This window comes from Sander vitreus, chromosome 17 (assembly GCF_031162955.1).
Source record: "Sander vitreus isolate 19-12246 chromosome 17, sanVit1, whole genome shotgun sequence".
In the NCBI taxonomy this organism is placed as follows: Eukaryota; Metazoa; Chordata; class Actinopteri; order Perciformes; family Percidae; genus Sander; species Sander vitreus.
Window position 1 is genome coordinate 5,407,174 of NC_135871.1, and position 6,429 is coordinate 5,413,602.

Below are 6,429 nucleotides of genomic sequence, written 5' to 3' on the forward strand. Positions count from 1 at the left end.
TTAACTGCAATGGCCGCTAAAAAGACTGTTACCTAACGGTGCTCTGTACCCAGGTCACAGTCACAGTTTGTCAGCCTCCGTGAACTTCGAGTCTGGGGAGGAGGGGGCGGGGGAGACGACGCTCTCAAGAATTTTGAATTTGTACTGCAGTAAATATTTTAAACACTAGCCGTCAGTATTACATATTGCACCTTTAAACTGTTACTTACTCAGTGCTGTTGTTTTAAATCCACCAGTTTCCCCACTGCTGTCAGCAGATACTAGATTATTCTAAACATTGACCTCACAGTTAATGATTAACTTGATAACTCTTTAGCAGCCACCACTAACAGCCTAGACAAAGGCAGACAATCTGCTGGGGAGTAAAAACAAAAAGTACTTATAGGTTTGCTTATTTTGTGGTCTATGAGTATGGAAGCCCTGAGAGGCAATGAGCAAAAGGGACATACAGTAGAAGAAACAACAGTTTGCGGCTTGCAGCTCTCTCTTTCTGTCTCTCTCTGTCTCTCCCTCTCTCTCTCTGTCTCTCCCGCTCTCTCTCTGTCTCTCTCTCTCTCTCTCTCTCTCTCTCTCTCTCTTTCTGTCCCTCTCTATAGATACATAATTGCAATTATAAATGTGTTGCCTTTCAACAAGAACACAGTTGGCAGAACAATGGCAGAAAGAAAAATAACTGACGAGGTGCAAATGCTTTCCTACAAACTTCAGGAAGGAATTTTAACGTGACGGAAAGATTTAATATTCTAGTCTGTCAGTGCTGTTGCTGTTTTGAAATGCACACCTTTGTGTGTAAATGCGCACAGCGTCACTTTTAATGGGGTCACACAGCTGTAGCGGACAACAGCCCTACAGCTTTGCTCTGCTCTCTGCTATGTTCACATTTTAGAAAATGTGTTTTGCTCCTGGGTGTGTGTGGTGTATTTAGCCTTCCGCATGACTCTTCTACAAATATGAGCTACTGTATGAGCGCTGCAACGATGATTGTGGAAACATGGCCTTATAGCTGGTATTTGAAATCTGTGCGGTAGGCTAATCAGAGTTTTATGGTGGCGTTGTATCGGTAACGTTAAAACATGCAAAAAACATTAATCAATCCATTTTTCTCTTGCTTACTCACTTGCTCGCTGAGTAGACTGCGTATGTGCGCAACCTAGACGTGAGATGGGTAATTCTTCTGCGTACTATGAAATAGAATCCTGCCGGCGCCTATGCTCAGCTCCATTATGTTTTACAGTGGACATTAAATTAGTTAACTGAGAAGGTGCCGCATTTCAATAATGGTGCACTAAGCACTTCTTTCTGCAGGCTTTCTCACTCTCAAAACAGCCTATTTAAACCTAAAAGTGTATCTCTTACGTAGGAGATCATTTCTAGAGATAAACATTTTGGCCAACATTGCCCGTGAAAAAAAGTTTTCACCTTGCCTCTCAGGGCTTCCATAGATGAGTAGTTTGACTTACAAAAAACAGACATAATGATCAAAACTTAACAACTGAGCCATCTTTATGGCAACTGAGCAAAGACCATACGCTATGGTTGAAAGCTTCGGAAAAAGGTATTTTAATTGATCTTGAAATAGGATTATTTTTTTTAATGGGTTTTGTTGTACTACTACTACTACTACTACTACTGGTGTGGACTAAATACAGATGGTATAAAAAATAAACGGAGTCAATATATGTATGTATGTATGTGCGCATATACATATATATAGGCTATAGGATATATGAATATATATAATGTGAAATGTGTGTATATATATATATATATATATATATATAAGCTGAGCATATACAATACAAATAATATTTAATGTATTCATACTAAAAAACAAAAAACAACAAAAAGCGTTAAAAAATAAAAGTAGAACGCTCAATTTGTGTTATTTCATTGTATGCTAATTTGTAATATACAATGTGTCAAACTGTATTACTGTAATTATCAAATAGTGGCTGAGTTTGTATTTGCCTCAACTAGACAAGAGTCTACAGTCATGCTGGCATACTTTTGCACAGCAGTGCTTTGAGCTAAATGCTAATGCTAGCATGGCAATATGGAGACAGTGACATTGCTAACATGCTGATGATTAGTAGGTATAATGTTAACTATGTTTGCTGCCATAGTTTGGAGTGTAAGTTTATTAACATTTGGTTATTAGCACTAAACACAAAGTACAGGTGTGGCTGATGGAAATGTCATTAGTTTTTCAGGTATTTGGTTGGGTTCTTCCTGTAAAGAACGGCCACTGTGTAAGTTGTGCTCTAAAACTGCTTTATACTTAAATAACGTAATAACATTTGCTTGCTTGCTACTTCTCAGACACTATCTCTCCACCAACTATTTGCTTTATCTGCCAATTAACCAGATTCAAGTTCATCTGGAGTTTGGAAGCTTGTTATACATTCCAGTATGATAGTGAGGGACACAGTGTGTGTGTGTGTGTGTGTGTGTGTGTGTGTGTGTGTGTGTGTGTGTGTGTGTGTGTGTGTGTGTGTGTGTGTGTGTGTGTGTGTGTTAGTGATAAGTGATCTGGTCAGAATAAACTTTGTCTCTTATTTGATAAACAAACACAGTCAAGGTCAGTAGGTTTTTTGTTCTACTTGAATAAGACAGGTGGTTGGTAGACTGCTACAGATCGGTTTCCTTAGTCTTTACTCACTGTTAAAGTTGCAATACAAGTCAAGACATATATATCTGCATTAACAATACAAATAGACCATCAGATACCAGATAAAGTTTGACAGAGTCAGCACAAAGGCGTAGACTATTACTTCATTTGTTTAGCTTTAATTTAAATAATTTAGGCAGTTCAAACTGGCAGGGAAGGCTGGATGGCTTTATACATGGAGATATTGTAATATCATCATACCCACCTTAAACTGGTATTAGGGAGTATGTGAGTATAGATCAACCTTACACTAAACACACCAAAATCAGTTTTAAATCAATGTACAGCACTTAAAAGTAAAGATTAAGACAGTGTTTCAGGCTGAGTAGTGGAGGAAATGCTGCATATGGCCTTCTCAAACCTAGAATTCCTAACATTGCTGGCTTCATCAATCTATTAAAGTAATGGCTTTTTTTATTCAGACATTGGTGTATGTTACATAAATGTTCGTTATAGTTTTATTCAGACATAACAGGACCGCTACAGAAAGAGTTGCATTAGTACTTAAAAGGGTTTGTTCCCTGGTATGTAAAACTGATTTTATTAAGTACTTATTCATACATGAGACCAACATGTAAAATTGCCATCACATTTATGTGACGTGCATGTCTGAAAAGGGCTGACATTAGAACCACCGGCAGATGAATTATGACAAAAATACCAATGACAGGTAAGAAATGATATCAACAAAGTCACACAATGGTGATAGGTAATTACATAATTACTTGTTTCCCTAAACAAATGTAGTTAGACAAACCCAGTCACACACTGTCACCTCCTGCACTTCGATTCTTGCACTTATTTGATCATTACTCTTTTACTGTTTTTATTCTGTTTTATATGTCCTGTTAGGATTATTTATTGTATGCACCCAGTGGAGTAGCGCTCCTAATTCGCTGTATTGTAAAGTACAATGACAATAAATGCATTCAATTCAATTAAGGAGAATGAGGTGTAATTCATAATGAATTACTAATTTACATTTCAATTTATCCTTTAACAATACCTTAAATCTCAAAATAAAGGTTTCTATTAAAAAGGTGATTAGAACTCTTGATTATTGGTATTTGGACGTATTTTACAATCCAACAATTTTGTAATCGGTCCACCCCTACTTTTGAGTCAAAAAGATAAAGTCAAGAAGAGTAAAAAAAAACTCCTTCAGCTAGGACACCACCTGCAAGCACAAAGAGCAGAGTTGGAGCAGACTTTGTCATGGGACCTTGGCAATGGAAAGGGACACCTGGAATGTGAAACGTCACTTCTCTGTTGCAGGAGGATGCTGAGCTGTGTTGGCTGTGGAACTCTACTCTCTGATAGGGGACGGTCTTTTTCCTAGAGAGCCAGCACGGTTCAATCTTACCCTGATGAACACTTGATGTTGACATGGTGGTTTCCAAAAGGCTAAATTATTGTCCACTTGGTGTAAAGTGTGCCTTGTAAATAAATAAATAAATAATAAATAAATGAGCCAAAAACCAACAAATAATTACATTCTTCCCATAGACATTGAAGGCGTGATTACACCCATAGTCACACATAAGGAAATGAATGCCTTACTCTTCAGACCCAACAAACTAAAAAATGTAATCTGACACTGCTCGCTTCCTTCCTCCAACTGCCCCCTTTCTTCACTGCCACCTCATTCCATTCCTCCTCTTTTCTTTTCTCCCTCTCTATCCCACATTGACCCTTTTCAGTGGTGACCACTGTAAACTGACCAGTCTTTCTTCTGCCCACACATCCCTCTCTCTTTCTGTGGGAAGGATGGATGACTGATGGAGAGGAAGAGCAAAAGATAACATAATTTAATTGCCTTTCAAGAAGTCCCCATTCTTTCATGTTTATCTACTCTAAAGCTGTAAGAGAGCTACAGTATATTACAATGCCTATGATGGAAGGGGCACATAAAATAACGTTTACAATTGAATGTTGCGACTGAAAATCTCAGATCTGTTAAGTCAAATTTCACAGTTCTCCTTCCATCTTCTTTTACTTTGTTAAAATTATTTATTGTGTTCAGACAGATGTTTACTGTAAAATAGGGTTTGAAGTACCTTCATGGCTCGCACACTCATCAGTAGGCATAGTTGGTGCAATATGATATAATAATAGAATATGGTGCGCAGTTCTTTTGGAAAACATGTTTCTTTTAGGATATTTCCAGTTATGTAACTATTTATTGTAGAAAAGTCTTGACAGGGTGTACAGGCATGCCTTTGTCTTGTACATATTGCATTCGTGTGTGTGTGTGTGTGTGTGTGTGTGTGTGTGTGTGTGTGTGTGTGTAAAAAAAATACTGTAAACTATTAAAGTACTCATTAAAGCACTAAAAATACACCACTATGCACAGCACTGCTACAAGGTAGACCCAAAAGACCTGGTGCTAACCATACTAAATTATCCCACTAAATAGAATAGGTAACAGCTAGGCAGCAATTAACAATAAAGATGTATATAGTTATATAACCCATATATAAGATTTATACAAGCATATGAACATTCTGTCATGGGTTTTAATGTATTAATAATCCAAAGGAAAAATCACAAAGGCATGTAAAGGTCATGAAAATTCATTCAGAGTTAGCAATCTGATGATGAATCCACCTTAGTTATTGAAAAGTATCTGTATCGTATCGGTATCGGTAATACTGGCCCTGTATTTACTTGGTATTGGATCGATACCAAATTTTGCAGTATCGCATACCACTACTAGCCTACTGAACGCTCAAACACTCTTGTGAACTGCGCTCTGCGCTGGACCCCGGGTAGACGGAACATAACACAGAGGAACGTACCACTTTCAGAAAGGGGGTGGAAGAGTCCAAGTGGTGCTGGCCTTTTTAACCTCGTTTAAGTAAATAATACTAAATACATTGAAAAATGCGTTATTTGTGATTAAAAAAATAATGGTGGTTAGTAATGTAGTAGATTAACGACCCCCACAGATGCATGATTTTACTGCTTTCATGGGAGCTCAGACCCCTCCTTATGGGCCACGTAACTCGAACCCTGGTGGTTGCACGCATAGACTGTTAAAACTAGGTTGACTCAGACTGTTTGATCCATAGAAATGCAGTTGTAGACGTAAAGAAACTGTGCAGCGCGTGCTCCCGCGCCCGGCGATCGCTTTTTGGCATTTGACATGGCATCAGCCACTTTCCAATCTCGGCGTCACTCCAGACCGTAAAACACCCTGGGGCTAAATAAAATAATAACAAATATCGTTAATGTACAAAGACACAAACTGTTTTTAACATTTCAGAACACCGTAACAGTTACATTAAAATTACGATGGTCCTTCATTTCTTTTTAAACCATATTGTATGTTATGTATTTATTGATCAGCCCCAAGTCAGAAAGTAAAAAAAAAAAAAGCAAGAGGATCTAACGTTAACATTGCCTGCTCCTGAGATTGACATTAGCTACTGATGGTAAGTACATTAAGATTTAATGTTAGTGCTTTTACTTGATTATCGATCATCAATAATTTAAGTTAACGTTACTTATATTTGAAGCAGTTAGCTAAATGGTTGCAGCTGTTAAATTGTTTGCAAACTGGTTTAGTTGAGTTAAGTTAAACATTAGCAAGGACTTGCTAGCCCCTTAGCAAAAAAATCCTGCTACAAGGTAAAGTTAGCTAGCTAACGTTAACGTCATATCATGATCATAACGTCATGTATTAACAGTCATCATTTAATTAAACTAAGTAAAGTTACACAGCTAACGTTAAGTTGCAGGAATCAATACTAGACTTAAGC